Source organism: Papio anubis, chromosome 7, assembly GCF_008728515.1.
Source record: "Papio anubis isolate 15944 chromosome 7, Panubis1.0, whole genome shotgun sequence".
In the NCBI taxonomy this organism is placed as follows: domain Eukaryota; kingdom Metazoa; phylum Chordata; class Mammalia; order Primates; family Cercopithecidae; genus Papio; species Papio anubis.
The window spans coordinates 110,815,865-110,830,891 of NC_044982.1; positions in this window are offsets into that span (position 1 = coordinate 110,815,865).

The window sequence follows — 15,027 nt, forward strand, 5'->3', positions numbered from 1 at the left end:
CTCAATACTCGGGACCGTGGCATTCATAAAATGGGCATGTGCAAGAGAGGGATGGCTTATAGCGCCTAGAAACAGAATGGAGCTATGCACTTTGGACGACAGTGAATTCTGGAACCAGTGAGACCTAGACCTGGGTTCAAATCCCAGCACTGCTACTTCTGGCTGTGGAACCTTGGGCAGGCAACCTTTCTGAGCCTCAGTTTTCTCAGCCTTTTAATGAGGATATTAATTATGACTACTTCATAACTTTGTGAAACACCTGGTATGTAGTCACAATATTGATGCTTTTATTGGGAGAGGCGGGGGCTAAGGTAAAGAAGCCGATAGTGATTCTTTTCTTGATGGAACCTAGCCAAGCTCCTCTGAGTCCTCTTCTCAACTAGGCTTCAATCTTGGCCTATAAAGACTGAACAGAACACAGTTTCTAATAACAGCGTCACATCCTTAAGATCACCAGTTCCCAGGCTTTTAGGCACCAGAGACAAGTTTCATGGAAAACAATGTTGTCACAGACAGGGTGGTGGGGATGGGCAATAATTCTATGATGAAGGCCTGGCGTGGTGGCTCACACCTGTAATCCCAGCACTTTGGGAGGCCGAGGTGGGCAGATCACTTGAGGCCAGGAGTTCAAGACCAGCCTGGCCATCTTGGTGAAACTCCATCTCTATTAAAAATACAAAAATTAGCCGGGCATGGTGGTGCTAGCCTGTAATCTCAGCTACTCAGGAGGCTGAGGCGCAAGAATTGCTCAAACCTGGGAGGTGGAGGCTGTAGTGAGCTGAGATCACACCATTGCACTGCAGCTTGGGTGACAGAGCAAGACTCTGTCTCAAAAAATAAATAAATAACAATAGGATTGCCTAGTAAAATCAGCCATTTTTGGCCAGGTGCGGTGGCTCAGGCGTGTAATCCCAGCACTTTGGGAGGTCGAGGTGGGCAGATCACTTGAGCTCAGGAGTTTGAGACCAGCCTGGTCAACATGGTGAAACCCTGTCTCTACTGAAAATATAAAAATTGGCCAGCTGTGGTGGCACAGGCCTGTAATCCCAGCTACTCAGGAGGCTGAAATAGGAGAATCGCTTAAACCCAGGAGGCAGAGGTTGCAGTGAGCTGAGACTGTGCCACTGCATGCCAGCCTGGGCAACAGAGAAACTCCATCTCAAAAAAAAAAAAAAAAAATGGGGGATGAAACTGTTTCACCTTAGATCATCAGGCATTAGATTCTTAAAAGAAGCATGCAACCTAGATCCCCCAGATGTACAGTTCACAGCAGGTTTTGAGCTCCTATGAGAATCTAATGCCACTGCTTGGTTCCTAACAGGCCACAGACCAGTACTGGTCCACAGCCCAGGGGTTGGTGGCCCCTACCTAAGGTGACACTGGCCCCACCACCCCCTCTTAAAGTGCCTACCTGAGAAAACTCAAGGCTGCCAAAATATTTACTGTTTTGTTTCATCCAACACCTGAGGATAGAGTTTCTGTCTCCCAGTCTCTTTGGGAGGATGGCATCCTAACTTTGGTAATTGGTAGCTAGCAGACACAGCTGGCCTAATGTCACTTACACTGACCAACCCTTTGTCATTTTTCACTTCCCTGATTCTGTTAAACTGCTGCTTGTCCTTCTCCCTATTCCCTCATCCTCTTTTCAAAATGCCCATTTACTTTTCGTAGAAATCAATGTTGAGCTCAGTTCATACTAGATTGTTTTCCCTATTGCAGTAGTTATGACTGATTAAATTCTGTCCTTACAGTTTTAGCTAGTGTTCAGCTTTGTTTATCTTAGGCAAAGCCTCTGACAATCTAGTAGATTATTTCCCAGAATTGTGGATGGGAAGATTGGAGGCATTACGCAGACATTTCTTATTTTGTCAGTTACGTGTTTATTTTCATGATGACCTTTTCATTACTGCAACTTTTATCAAAAGTGACATTGGCTTTCCACTCATAGTAAGCAATTTTAGGTTTCCTTTTTAAATTATTTTTAAAAAGAGTGGATACATAGTAAGTGTATGATAGTACCTGTAGTACAAGAATAAAGCAACAGTGGTGGTACTTGAATGACAGAAATTTGAGAAATGCTGATCCAGTTCCACCATCTCATTCTGCAGTTGGGGAGATTCTTAAAGAAGCCAAATTATACAGAACAGCCATTGTCCCCTGATGCTGTGTGGGGCTTCTTTTCTGACCCAGCGTAGGAGAGTCAAAGCAAGCACGGAAGTAGGTTTTACCCAGGGAATGCTGGGATGGGGTCTTCAAGGAGTTTCCTGAAGAGGGAGAAGCCACACCTACCTGGGGAGGGGGATCAGGAAGGACTTCATGGACGAGGAGCTTGTGCCATAGTCCAGGAAGTTAGAACTCCCTTGAGCAGCAGGGAAAGGGAGGGCAGCCATGCTGAATGGACAGCAGGATAAAGGCAGCGAGCACAGATGGATGAAGGCTGTGAGTTGGGAGGGAAACAGGGACAGGTGTGCTAGAGCCTTGAATGCCTTGAGGAGTTGTTTGCTGCTCTGATGGGCCCTGGGGAGCCATTGAAGGTTTCAGAGCAGGACCTGCATTCTGAGAGGAGTAACTACCAGCAGTCTTCGGGGGCTGGATGGATCTGGACCTCCTGGGAGAGGTCCGAGATGGGCATGCAGGTTTGAGAGGCGAGCCAGAGAGAGGGCTGGAAGGAAAAAGAGAGCTCCAAGGAAAAGTGCTGGGGAGCACCTGCCTTTAGGAAGTGGAAAGAGGAACAGCCATCAGAGAAGCAAGAGGAGAACCCAGCAAGTGGAGAGGACCGAAATCATGCAAGGCCAGAGCAGCGAGGGGTAGAGGAGACAGTGCCTGGGTGGCAGAGAGGCTGGGAACGGGGGACGAGTACTTTAAGGGGAGGACGTTAATTTATTGGCCCCCGAAACAGCAGTTGTCATTTCAGGCCATTGTTTTAATATTGGGAGGGATTTCCACTTGGAGAGGCCTTGCCTCTCACTGGCTGTGTGACCCTGACCCTGGGCAAATTACCTTTCTCTGAACCTCCATTTCCTCCTTTGCAAAATGGGGATAAGAACATCTGCTTCACAGAATTATTGTACTGAAGAATGGAGACAATGCGTAAAGGGCTTACCGTGTGCAGAAAGCACGTGTTCTCACAGTGGAATTTATTGATTTCATCACAGCAGGATTAGTGCACACCTGCTATGTGTCTGGCTCTGTGCCGGAAACCAACAATACAGTACTAGTTAAGGTTATGCTTATCCTCAGAGAGCTCAGAGACTAGCTGTGCCTGAACACCTGACTCCAACCACTTTGGGTGACCCGTAGCACGGGCTGATTTTGCTAGCATTCCAACCCATAGAATTTTCTAAGAACTCACACTGAAATAGTTAACCATTGCCACCTTGCTTGAACAGATATAACCTGAGCCTCTGGCTACGTTCCTGTGGGTTAGGGCCTGGTCTCTGAGAAGTCACTTCCTTCTGGAACTTGGCGTTTACCCAGAGCTGCTGCCACCAGAGGTGGGGCTGCTCTGTTTGGGGAGAAAAAAACTAAGAAAGTGAGGGAGTGGTCATCCTGCCACATATTTGGACTTTAGAGACAAAATTCTGAGCTCTTCTCATCAGGGCACCCATCTTTTGAGGTCCCAGAGTCCAGAGAGAAGACATCCCTCCATCCTTCCCACACATTTGTAAAGTGCATTTTGTGTCCAGTGTTGCAAGAGGCTTTGGAGCACACCGCGGAACACGTCCTGTCTCCCCCACACGGAGGACAAGAACAAATCTAGAAATAAAGCTCTAACTGTAGGAGTGAAGGAAAAGTGTCCTTTTGAATTCTGGGTGGTCAGAAGGAGGAGACGACCTTCGCATGAATCCTGGAGGTTGAGAAGAAACCAGTCATGCGGGACTTGGGTTAGAGAGTTCTAGGCACAGGCAACAGCACGTGTGAAGGCCCCAAGGTGTGAAGAACCAGAAAGGAACCAGTGTTTCTGGAACGGTGATGGAGGAGGGGCATGGCCTTCAGGGCAGAGTGGGATTTTATCCTTAGGGCAGCAAAGGTGGGGGGGGGGGTGTACTTTGAAAATTTTGTTGCATATTCATAAATTTTATTTTTTTTTACTTTATTTCAGCAGTATCGCTATGTTGTTACAGACAAAATCTTTGCATACTTTGTGTTCTATTTTCAGTAATGCCAGATTATAAAACATTTCTTGAGTCATTGTAGCTCTCAGTTTGAATTTGGAGACATTTTGCTCCTCTGAGGCATAGCAAAATCCTCAAAGCAATCCTTAGATTCAAAAATGAACCATGGATTTTATATATCATGCTTGAACATCATAATGGAGTCTCATAAGGTAATTGAGAGTTACTATAGAAGTATTACAAATATTTTAATTCCATCACATAATTGCTATCCATTTTTTAAAAAAAGTTTATAAAAACAGCTGATACACAATGAATTGCACCTATTTAAAGTATACTGCTTGATCCGTTTCGATATATGTATATACCCATGAAACCACAATCTTAATCAAGACATGAGCGTATCTATTGCTCCCAAAACTGTCCTCATTAAAGAGTATTTTTTAAAAGCCTGCTCAAGCTTGTATTGGTCAGCAGTTAAGCTGGGGCCACAGGCCTGTTCTGCTGTCTCCTAGTTTGTTTTTTTCCAGAAAATAAACCCATCAGCACTTTGGTTGTTATACTGGCTCCATCACTTCTTAGCTGCGTGACCTTGGGCAAGTTACTTAACTTCTCTGCGTCAATTTCTTATCTACAAAAAAATACCTACCTCATGGGGTTGTGAGGAACAGAAAAGGTTACGTGTGTATATAAATTATAGGACGAAAAGCTCTTGGACAGGGCTTGGCACAGTGTTCAATAAATACTGGCCATTGTTGTTATGTGATACAAAGAGCTCCATACATGCATCTGCCTAGAAGGATTCTATTTGGAAATAAAAAAGCCAAATAGGGTGGGAGGCTGAAAAACCTGCAGGGGAACTGGGCTGAGACACTTACCTTAATAGCGCCACTGTTATAGGGTGCCTTGTGTGTGTGTCCAGTAAAAGCTACACTACCTTAATAGCGCCACTGTTATAGGGTGCCTTGTGTGTGTGTCCAGTAAAAGCTACACTTAATGATTTTTTCACATCTTTCCTCAGCCTTGGCCAGTCCTATCTCAGCAGTAATGGCCTGTGTTAAGTATGGTGCCTAGAAAATTACAGACTATTCCAGACCAGGAAGGAAAGGAAAGTTGACTTCATCTTTAGATACTCAGGCTGCAGCCTGGAGACATCTCATCTCTCCTCTGTCACTACTTCCCCATCATTAAAGTTTGTGGATGTTCCTTAAGAGTCTCTCAGACCTGTCTTGGCTTTAAGACGAGCCCTCATCATCCTCTGCCTAGCCCCCTCCAGTCACCCTCCTTCCATTCCAGAAGCTTTGATGGATCCTTAAGTAGAATAATCAAATCCAAATCCTTCCCCTGGCATTGAAGTTTTTCCATGGGCTGAACTCAGTTTACCCTTCTTGGCTCCAAGTCCTCAGAGTGCTGTTTGCACGGCCAGAGTAGCGTGGTGCCATTCATCAGCTTGGAAGGTTGAGAGAAGTAGCCTGAAATCTGTTCAGAAGCAGAAAAACACTGCAATTCTACTATGATGATGGTGGAGTCACATTTTCAAATGTGCATCTGAATAGCTGGCATTCAATTGTTATTAGAATGGGAACTATCTTTGGAAAAAATACATTGATAAGGTATTTGAGATTCTAAGGCCAGGGCCTTAAAAGATGATGGTGAAACTTCCTGGCATGGCACGGGAAAGGAATTTGTTAGGCTCTCAAGAGGGAGAAAAATGAGAAGCAAGGAGGGAGAGGGGGCTGGGCGCAGTAGCTCATGCCTGTAATTCCAGCACTTTGGGAGGCCAAGGCAGGCAGATCACCCGAGGTCAGGAATTCGAGACCAGCTTGGCCAACATGGCGAAACCTTGTCTCTACCAAAAATACAAAAATTAGCTGGGTGTGGAGGCGCACGCCTGTAATCCCAGCTACTCAGGAGACCCAGGTAGAAGAATCACTTGAACCTGGGAGGTGGAGGTTGCAGTGAGCCAAGATAGTACCATTGCACTCCAGCCTGGGCGACAGAGAAAGACTATGTCTAAAAAAAAAAAAAAAAAAATGGAGGGAGAGGGAAGAGAGAAGAGCCTGCAGGATGAAGATAGGCTTGAATCAGGTGAGCCTGCTAGGCCCTCCTGTCTCCTCACCACCCCAGCCCATCTTCAGTGTGCTAAACTCACAAATATTTGGTGCTTGTGTGTGTGTGCAGGGTAGAGTGAACGTGGAAGGAGGGGGTGAACACATGCAGAGGAGGCCATGGAACCCTCCACCCTGGAGAATGCACAGGATTGTGAGGAAAGCCTTGGAGTGCTGTAGGCTGTCAAATTTGAGGGATTCAAGCCAATTTTACTGAGTCTGGAAGAGCAGATGGTTCCATTTTTTATTGTTACTGTCATTGTTGTCACAAAAAATTACCCCTCAAAAAGATACTCCCTCCTAGGAAAGGCACAGAAGAAAGAAGAATAGAATCTTGTTGCAAAAAATACATATATATCCTTTAGAAATGCTTGCTTGGCAAAAATATATCTTTCCTTTCTTTTTCACTGTTAACCATTATGTGGAACGAGTCCCGAGAAAATATCAGGCTCTGGTCAGGCGTGGTGGCTGTCACCTATAATCCCAGCACTTTGGGAGGTCAAGGCAGGAGGATTGCTTGAGTCCTGAAGTTTGAGACCAGCCCGGGCGGCATAGTGACACCTTATCTCTACCAAAATAGAAAAAATTACCCAGATGTGGTGGTGTGCGCCTGCAGTTTCAGCTACTTGGGAGGCTGAGGTGGGAGGATTGCTTGAGTGCGCTGGGGAGGTTGAGGCTGCAGTGAGCCCTGAATGTACCACTGCACTTCAGCCTGAGCAACAGAGTGAGATGTTGTCAAAAAAAAAAAAAAAAAAAAAAGAAAAGAAAAAGAAAAGAAAATGTCAGGCTCTGAATAAACAGATAAAGATGTCCAGTAACCATATTTTAGAAGCTCAACCTCACTACTATCACTACTAATACAAGAAATGCCAATTAAGACAATACATGATACCATTATTTGCCAGTGAGGACTGAGGAACAGCTGGATCAATAAGGGAACCATGGGTCCCTGTGTAGTGGAGAGAAAGAATGCCTCATGTTCACCTGCTGCAGGCCTCACCGAGCAGGCCATCAGGGCCAACTGGGACTAGGTGACAGGTGTCCCCACCTTGGGTGGTCCAGCATCCAGGAAGAAACAGTCAATCCTCCTACACAAGAACCAGAGGGCAGACCTGGGGAGCCAGGCCTGGGACAGGTAAGCATTCACTGAAAGCGACCATTGTAACCTGAAAGGGGACCAGCCATATTAATTTTTAAATTTTCATAGTACTTTATGTATAAATCACATACAGTAAAATGCACAAAACTTAAGTGGGCTGCTCACATGTGTAGACCTGTGTGACCACCTGGATCAAGATACAGGTACTTCTGTCACCCCAGAAAGTTTCCACATTCTTTTGAGTTGTCACCGCAGACTATATTTGTCTGTTCTTGAGTTCCATATAAATGGAACCATATGGCAGGAGATGTTTTTAGTCTGGTTCCTTTTGTTCATTACACCTTTTTGAGATTTGTCCACGGCCCTACATGTCTGTCTCATTAGTCCATTTGTCCTGATGAGAAGTAGTCTATTGCGTGGATATACCACGATGTGTTTATTCATTATCCTGATGATGGGCATTTGGGTTGCTTACTGCTTCAGTCTACCATGTATAAAGCCGCTTGCGTGAATCTTTGTGTGAATGTGTGGTTTCATGTCTCATCCACTCTCATACCTGAGAGTGGATTTACCAGGTCACAGAATAGGTGTCTGTGTTACTGCTGCATGAGGTCTTGCCTCACTGACAAGCAAGCAAGCTGTTCTACAGTGGACATCAGCGGGGTGTCCTCTAACTCTCCTCAATTCTGACTCTGCCTGCCTGGAGATAGCCTTCAGACCCCACAGGTCAGTATCACAAGACTTTACATGCCCTCCCACTTTAGATGCCAATCACAACCTGTGCCTCTGGCCTGCTATGAATTGGGGTTTCCACAATCCCCTCCTTGGGTTCAATTAATTTGCTAGAGAGCTCACAGAACTCTGGAAACACTTTAGTTATGTTTACCGGTTTATTATACAGGCTGTTACAAAGAATGCAGATGAACAGCCAGGTGGAAGAGATGCACGGGGCGAGGCCTGTAGGCGGAGCTTCCATGCCCTCCCTGCATGCACCACTCCAGGAACCTCCATGTGTTCAGCTCTCTGGAAGCTCCTCTGCACCCTGTCCATTTGAGCTGTTATGGAGGCTTAATTACATAGGTATGATGGATTACATCGTTGGCCTCAGTGATTAACTCAATCTCCAGCCCTTCTCTCCTCCACCAGGGTGGTCAGGGAGGCAGGGCTGGGAGTTCCTCTTTTTTTTTTTTTTTTGTGAGACAGAGTCTTGCTCTGTTGCCCAGACTTGAGTGCAGTGGCTCAATCACAGTTATTGCAACCTCAAACTCCCAGGCTCAGGTGATCCTCCTGCCTCAGCCTCCTGAGCAGCTGGGACTAGAGGTGCATGCCACCATACACAGCCAATTTTTTACTTTTAGTAGAGACAAGGTCTCACTCACTACGTTGCCCAGGTTGGTCTTGAACTCCTGTGCTCAAGCAATCCTCCCACCTCAGCCTCCCAAAATGCTGGGTTATAGGAATGGGCCACCACACTGGCCGAGTTCCAATTCTTTAATCACACGGTTGGTTCCCCGGGCAACCAGTTCTCATCTTGAGGCTATTCAGGACCCCACCAGGAGTCACCTTATTAGAACAAAAGATGGTCCTATCTCCCAGGACATTCCCAGGGATATAGGAACTCTGTGTTAGAAATCTGGGTCAAAGACTAAATATTAGAACAAAAGATCCTCCTAGCACTCCTGTTTTCCTAAGGAAATTACAAGAGTTTTAGTAGTTCTGTGCCAGGAACTGGGGGCAGAAACCAATATGTGTATTTCTTCTTATTTCACAACTGCTAAGCAGTTTTTCAAAATGGTTATTGCATTGTATACAATGGAATATGTATGCAATGTAGATGAGTTCCAGTTGCTCTGAATATTTGGCAGCACTATAGAGTATCTTTTATTTATTTATTTATCGAGATTATTTATTAAGACAAGGCCTCATTCTGTCACCCAGGCTGGGATGCAGTGGCATCATCACGGATCACTGCAGCCTCCATCTCCCAGGCTTAAGTTATCCTCCCACCTCAGCCTCTCAAGTAACTGGGAACACAGGTGCATGCCACCATGCCTGGATAATTGTTTTTTTAGAGATGGGATCTTGCTATGTTGCCCAGGCTGGTCTTGAACTACTGGGCTAGTGTAATCCTCCTGCCTCAGCCTCTCAAGTAACTGGGACCACAGGTGCATGCGCCATGCCTGGATAATTTGTTTTTTCTTTTTTTTGAGAATGAGTCTTGCTTTGTCACCCAGGCTGGAGTGCCATGGTGCGATCTTGGCTCACTGCAACTTCTGCCTGGGTTCAAGCAGTTCTCGTGCCTCAGCCTCCTGAGTAGTTGAGATTACAGGCGTGCACCACCAAGCCTGGCTAATTTTTGTATTTTTAATAGAGACAGGGTTTCACCATGTTGGCCAGGCTGGTCTTAAACTCCTGACCTCAAGTGACCTGCCTGCCTCAGCCTCCCTAAGTGTTGGAATTACAGGCGTGAGCCATCACACCTGGCCTTTTTTTTTCTTTTTTTTTTTTTACAGATGGGGTCTCCCTGTGTTGCCCAGGCTGGACTTGAACTCCTGGGCTTGTGCAGTCCTCCTGCCTCGGCCTTCCAAAATGCTGGGATTACAGGTGTGAGCCACTGGACCAGGTCATCTGTCTTTAATTCTGCTCGTTTCTGGTGAATGTGTAGTCATATCTCATGTTTTTAAATTTGCATTTTCCTAGGAACCAACAATGTTGAGTATCTTTTTGCGCACTTATTGTTTCAAACAGTGATTCGGAGTGTGTCAAGGACCCGGTTAATCATGGAATGAGGTTCCCTAAAGACAAAACACCTCAGGCCAGGCATAGTGACTCACACCTATAATCTCAGCACTTTGGGAGGCCAAGGCAGGAGGATTGCTTGAGGCTAGGACTTCAAGACCAGCCTGGGCAACATAGTAAGACCCTGCCTCTACCAAAAAAAAAAAAAAAAAAAAGACAAAACACCTCCAAACTGAAATTTGCATTTGTAGGCTTTCTCTTCCTATTCCTCTCACAGCTTTTTGTTGGTCATGGGTTGCGTTGGTGATTGAGAGGGCTGGGCAAATCGTCCTGGTGTATTTGAGGGCTTAACATGGAAACCTTGTTAAGTGGGACATTACAGCTTTGAGCCACCTTGGACTCCACATGGCTCCTTTCCATGAGGCTTCTGGGCAATTCCATTTCCCAGGCGCTCTGACTTCTCCCTGTGGCTGTAGAAACCCAGGACGGCTGTGGCCACTCAGCAGGTGCATGGGTGGGTGGGGGCACTGGCAGAATGGGCAGGATCCCAGGCCCAATAACACAGTATAGTGAGATAATAGAAAACATTGTTATTTTTGACTGTCCAGAACCAATGCTCTTTCTCAACAGGCCCTCAGAAAATTGTCTCTTTGTCGGTATTGACAACCACTGCTTTAACTCACTTATATGTGGAATCTTAAAAAGTCATACTCATAGCAGAGAGTAGAATGGTGGTTGCCGGGGTGAGGGGTGGGGGGCGGGAAAAGGGAGATGTTGGTCAAAGGGTACAAAGCTTCAGCTGTAAGAGGAATAAGTTTTGGGGATCTAAGGAACAGAATGGTGACTATAGTTAATAATAGCGTGTTGCATACTTGAAATTTGCTAAGAGTAGATCTTAAGTGTCCTCACCACACACACACAAAGTAACTATGTGAGGGGATGGATGTGTTCATTAGCTTGATTGTGGCAATCACTTTACAGTGTATACATATATCAAATTATCACATTGTACACCTTAAATATATATACATTTTTTGGTCAATTCTACTGCAATAAAACCAGAAGAAAAGGGAAATTATCTCTCCTGGGGAGGGAGAGGGGTAAGCCCAGCCACAGGAAATGCCTGCCTCCCATGACAAGGTTCAGGGACCAGATCCAGCCTCTCCTGGTCCTGGTGCAGCCAGGGATGAGGGCATGATCTGGGGATTCCTAACAAGATAGATGCGTTCTTATAGAACACTGAATCCCGAGAGAGTGACACCAAGAGGAATTGGAGGAGCCAAGAGGAATTGAAGGCGATTCTTGGCAGCTGTGGTGGGGCTGGGGGTGACAGGTGGGCCCTGCCTGGCCGACGAGGTGGTCACCATGTGTATTGCTTCCTGCTTCCTGACTCCCTGGAGCTCCCTCGAAACTGCTCAATCTCAAGCCTGGTGCCCCAACCTCCTGTCGATTCTGCGAGTCCTCCAACAGCCTTTCTGTTAGGTATGGCTAAGTGGCTGAATTCTGGCCAATGGAAAGAAAAGGAACAGTACGGACACCCTTCAGGTCTGCAGAATCCTCTGCATGCTCTCTTCCCCCACCTGCTAGCTGCATGTTGGCTGTTCACCTAGGAAGCCAGGCATTGAATGGGTGGGGCCACCCTTGGCCTGGGTCCTGTACTGAGTGACTGTGATCCAGAGCTGCCTCCATCCCCTCTACCCAGCAGGAACCACTGTGTTGGGCTTTATGTGAGCAAGAAATACATTTGTGTTATATAAAGCGACTGTTATTTGGAGATTTTCCTAGTACAGCAGCCAATTCTGCCTTAACTAATGTAGCTAGCCAGAGCCAGTTTCTGTTGCCTGCAACCAAACACCCTGGCTGATCAAATATACCTGGTGATCACATATATAAATCTGAAGGATATACACAAAAATGTTAACAATAGCGATCTCCAGATGATGAAATGATGAGTGAGTCTTCTTTCCTTTTCTTTTGAAACAGGTCTTGGTCTGTCACCCAGGCTGGAGTGCAGTGGTGCGGTCATGACTTACTGCAGCCTCAACCTCCCAGACTCAAGTGATCCTATCGCCTCAGCTTCCCTAGTAGCTGGGACTGAAGTCTTGCTTCACCCTACCTAGCTAATTTTTAAAAAATTTTTTTGTAGAGACAGCGTCTTGCCATGTTGCCCAGGCTGGTCTCGAACTCCTGGACTCATACTACCCTCCCACCTTGGCTTCCCAAAGTATTGAGATTACAAGCGTGAATCATTGCACCTGGCCAGTCTTACTTTGTTTTTCTTTTTTTTTTTCATGAGATGGAGTCTTGCTCTGTCGCCCAGTCTGGAGTGCAATGGCACAATCTTGGCTCACTGCAACCTCTGCTTCCCCAGTTCAAGTGATTCTCCTGCCTCAGCCTCCCGAGTAGCTGGGATTACAGGCACACACCACCACACCTAGCTAATTTTTGTATTTTTAGTAGAAGTGGGGTTTCGCCATGTTGGCCAGGCTGGTCTCGAACTCCTGCTCTCAGGTGATCCACCCACCTCAGCCTCCCAAAGTGCTGGGATTACAGGCATGAGCCACCACACCCAGCCTTATTTCTTATTTTGCTTTTCTATGCGTTTCAATTTTTTTTTTGCAGGAACATATGTGCCTTATATAGTTAGAAAAGAAAACCATTTAAAATAAGCGGATTTGGATTCTCTGAAAACAAATCAGAGATGAAGAAACACTAGCCTCCACACAAAAGACCAGAAAATCCAGAGAGCCCATTGGATTTGCAAAAGCATGGCCCGTGGCCCCTGTGGACGAGAGAGGCGCTTCTCCGAGCGACTTGGCTTCAACTCCAGCAGTTTATCCAGCTGTTTCTCATGTGTCAAGATCCTTACCCATTTCCCGTGTCCTCTCATACTGAGCTGAGCGCAGTGTGAAAGGCTGGACCTCCATTCAGCTCAGCAAGGCTCTCCTGGCACCTGCTGTTCACGCGAGGCAGTGGGAAACCACATGGGAGGGATGACAGGCCCCCAGGGCATTAGCCCAGGCCCCTCGCCAGAGGGCCATAGAGCAGCCCCCTCATGCTGCAATCCCTCCCCAACCCCCACTCTCTGGGCCTCATGGGCAGGGACAGGCCTGAGGCCCCCTGCAGTCAGGTGAGGCTCTCAGGATACGGTCCCTGTGACCTGTAAAGGTGGGGTCTGCTTTCCCAGGGCTCCCTGCTTCCAACAGCTGGGGGCACTTTTCACTTCATCTTCCCATCCGTCCAGTAGGGTGGGCTTGGCCGCCTGCACTTTACTAGTAACAGAAGGAAGAGTGCGGGAGGTGCACTAACTTGCCCAAGTTCACCAACAACTAAAATGAGGACCTTGCCAGAATTCTAACCTGGACTGAGTGCTCCCAAGCCCACCATGTTCTTTCCAGTCCACCACACACCTGTCTCTGAGGCCAAGGTCAGATAACTGGGCCATTAGTAATGGAGCCAAATCATCGCATGACCACTCTAACAAGGAAGCAGGAAAACGTCTCCAGTTCCAACAAAGTCCTGGGCTCTCTCTCTTTCTGTCTTTCTCTTTAAAATAAGGACTTAGGTTAGCTACAGTTCCAGCATTCTGCTGAATTTCTGCAAAAATCGTATAACTCACATATACGCCCTTCCAATTCATGGATAGAGGAAACTGAGACCCAGAAACGGGCCACAACTTACCCAGTGTGCACAGCATCATAGTCCAGGCACATTAAGGCTAGAACCTGGGCCTTCTAACACTAAGCCAATGCCTCCTACATCACATAGCCACCAAAATAACCCCCAACACTGTAGTACATTCATTAGTGATTTAAAAAATAAACTTATCACAATATAAGGTACCCAAAGAAAATGCACAATCCATACGTGTGTTGTACAATAAATTATTACAAAGCAGACACTCCTATTTAACCCCTGCCCTGAATCAGAAAGAAAACATTGCCGGCACTCCAGAAGCCCCGTGCCATCTCCCAATCACTATGCCCTCCACCACCCCAGGGGAACCCTATCCCGACTTCCAGCAGGCAGATTCAGTTTGCCTCTTTGTGAACAATAAGTACACGGAGCCATGTAATAGATCTTTTGTATCTGGCTTCATTTGTTCAATATCAAGTTGGTGAGAATTATCAATGTTGCTGGGTTTCACGATGGCTCATTCATTCTCATTGCTGTTCAGCGTTCCCTTGTAGGAACATACCACACTTTAGCCACCCGTTCTCCTCTTGGTGGACATTGGGGTTGCTTCTAGTTTGAGGCTATTATGGCTCTGCCACAAACATTCTAGGGTGTATATTTTAGCACATGTATGTTTATACTTCTCTTGGATATACTCCTGGGAGTGGAACTTGGGTATGGGCTGGGGGTGGCGCCTCTTACCTTCTCCCAGCACACTCCTCCCACCAGTGGAGAATCCTGCTTGGTGCTCTGAGAAACCCCAGGTGGCCCCCCACCCCTCACTCCTACGAGACCCTCAGGCAGCCCTGCTGAGAAGGGGCAGTGGACAGCCATAGCATAAATTTGCTGTAGCCACGTGGCTGCTGGGCTGGCTCTGGCACAGCTGTTGAAAAGTGCTCGCCTCTGAGCCCTTCAGATAAGTCTTTTCTCAATTATAAACAAAAGCTCTGCAGCTGCTGGTTAGGAACTGCTTCTGTTCAGGCTGCCAGTTAGTGATAATCTGCTCATCCTGCACCGTCCTCTATCCAGCGTGGCAGTTGGAGTGGCCTCCAATGATGCTATAGCCCCACCCAAGGCAGGGGCTGCACCTCTCTTTTGCACTCTCTCCCCTTGGCCTAGCATGGTCCTGGCATGTAGAAAGCTTGGTAAATATTTGAATCCAACTTTCTAAAATGCCAGTCGTACAATGTTGCTTGAAGCCCCATTGCCCACATGGTGCTCAGGTAAAAGTGCTGTGTTAATTTCCTGTAACTGCTCTAGCAAATGACCACACTTAGTGGTTTGAAACAAC